The following is a 2,592-nucleotide window of genomic DNA, read 5'->3' as shown; positions in this document are numbered from 1 at the left end:
GGACTGTCTGAGGGGCTGTGTGTGTGTGTGTTCAGGAGGGGCAAGGGTGTGTGAAGGGGGTGGGTGCCTGCACTGGGAGAAGATGGCAGGTGTCAGAGGTGGGAGGCGGTATCTGCCTCTCCAGTGGGGGCGGGAGCGGGGGGCTCCATGGCTGGGCTGGCAGCACTGGAGCTGGTGCCCATGCTTGTGGGGCCAGGCTGACCTGGAGACACTGTCCAGGAGGACGTGGCCAGGCTGCCTGGCATGGTGCTGGAGCCTCAACCCAGGGTGGGAGTGGCAGTGGGGGGGTGCCACAGGCCTCCCCTCTTCCCTTTTGCCTGCACCAGAGCTGGGCTCACTCCACCACCGCCTGCAGGAATTGGAGTCGCCAGTCTGGATGGGGGCCCCTTTCTGGCAGTGTGGTGGGGAGCAGGGGACCATGGGTCAGGAGTGAGGGCCACGAGCAGGGATGGGGGGCTGCGGGTCAGGCATGAGGGTCAGAAGCAGCGATTGAGGGGCTGTGGGTTGGGACTGAGGAGCATCAGCATAGTCTGGGGGGAGCGGAGGGCTGTGGGTGAGGAATGAAGAGTACCAGCAGGGCCAGAGGTCTGTGTTGGCAGTGAGGGGCAGCAGCAGGGATGGGGGGCTGCAGGTTGGGAGCAAGGGGCACTGGCAAGGCCAGGGGGCTGTGGATGAGGAGTGAGGTGTCACCTTGACATGTGTCCTCTTTCTTGGAACTGGAAATATGGTAACCCTGTGAAAAGATCTAAAACACGTAGAGATTGACTCAAAGATTTTTCTCCCATGCACCTTCCCCCCACCTTTCCCTTTTAGATTTGTTTTGGGGAACTGGCATTTTGAAATGGGTGCTGCATGCAGTGCATTTCTGACCTGAGTCTAGTTCTGCCTGATGCGATGTTGTAAGATTTCATCTTTGACACAAAAGAAACCTCTGTACTTGGAAGTCTTAGATGCCAAAAATCCCATAATTTTTAAGAATGGCTCCCCACAGTTTTCACAAGCATGTTGGCAGTTTACATTCCACATAATTTAGGTGCATTTTTCTCTGCAGGTTCGTACTTCCCCATGACCTGTGTAATTAACTTACTTGGCAGTGTCTCCATGTGGGAAGACAGCACGAGTGCCTTGTATGCATGTATAGCTTGACAGCAGCATGTTTATATATACTTTTAGTTCCCTAATGCACCTTTTTGATTTTTCAAGTGCCTAAAATCGAATTTGATTGGAGAGCCTGGCTTCTGGTGCTTACAGCACTACATTTACACTGCAAGGGTTCCATCAGATCTTTTAAATTGGATTTAGATTGCACAGGGTATGAGTGTCCATCATGTGTTTTCTCTGAAGTGGGTGCAAATAAATAACAATAAATTATTGTTTATCATTCACTATTGATACACTCAAATATAGGTGGAGATGTTTTTTTATTTTTTCCATATTCACAACTTAATTTGTATACTAAATGAGTTTATTATTTTGTAAGGTGCTTGTTATATTACTTTCCCGTTTGCTTTTGTCTCTATGGGAAGTGTCTTACCAATATCTGGGTTTGATCATATTTGATTAGATTGTCATTCAGGAGCCTGTATGCCAATTGAACTAACTCTCCTGTATAAAATGTCAGATTATTTTGTTTTCTGGTACAATCAGAAGCATATCACATGCTTGTGTTATAGAAGTTGTGACCAAATGCAAAATTATTGCGCATATGCATATTTCACTTGGATTGACTTCTCTTATGGAAGGAGAATAATAGACTCCTGGAAGTTAGGGATGGAACAGTTGGACCAGCTTGAAGCTGAGAAGTTCATGACTGACAGCAAGCAGCATCACAAACCAACCTACTTTCCCTCCTGGACTATCCCACTTATTTCCTCCTTTTTCTGTCACAATCAAGTAAAATTAACTCTTATCTTTTAAAACTTTATTTCCCCATTGCTTCCAGCCTTGTCGCACACTATTAGTGTTAAGGCAGAGCAATTTGGACACAGCCATACTCATTCCTAGAAGTCTAGAAATGCTGTGACACTGAGATGGAAATATTGTCAGGAATAGTTTGGAATAGGTAAGATCTTGTGCCTACTTTCTCTCCAGTCTTTTCTTTACAAAAGAACAACCCATTTTCCTTCCATAAACACAGCACAATAATTCACTTGCAAGGGGTAACCTCTCCATCATCAGAAAGGAGATGACAGAATGTTCAGGTAATTAGGTCAATTAATAGGTTGAATATTGAGGTGTTCACCAGAACAGTGTCTTGTCTTCTAAAACAGTCTTTTCCTCGTGGTTGTTCTTTTTCAAAGTTCTTTCCCTCTTAACACTTTTATAATGAGCGGATGGGGGATGTATAGTAAGAATAGGTAGGTCATAAAACAGTGCAGATGGTTTCATGTCACCCTATGTTTTTATATGTGTATAATTATTCTGGCACATATCCACAAGGGGCTAGCAGGGGAGGTCATGCTTAGGGGCAACAAACACAAGTTCGTTAGAGGCAGGTCGTGTCAGACCAACCTGGTGGCCTTCTATGATCAGATCACCAAATCATTAGATGCAGGGGTAGCAGTGGACATAGTCTTCCTGGACTTTTGGAAG

General features: G+C 45.9%; 1 protein-coding gene across 1 annotated transcript in view; it reads left to right on the top strand.

The window, feature by feature from the left end:
- The window catches only part of HOMER2 (homer scaffolding protein 2), a 66,886-nt gene that overhangs the window by 28,043 nt on the left and 36,251 nt on the right, over positions 1–2,592 (top strand). The gene's annotated exons all lie outside the window — the stretch shown is intronic.

Source organism: Crocodylus porosus, unplaced genomic scaffold (genome assembly GCF_001723895.1).
Source record: "Crocodylus porosus isolate Cpor-Errol unplaced genomic scaffold, CroPor_comp1, whole genome shotgun sequence".
In the NCBI taxonomy this organism is placed as follows: domain Eukaryota; kingdom Metazoa; phylum Chordata; order Crocodylia; family Crocodylidae; genus Crocodylus; species Crocodylus porosus.
The sequence above is the reverse complement of the archived record's forward strand: the minus strand, read 5'-3'. Positions and strand labels throughout refer to the sequence as shown.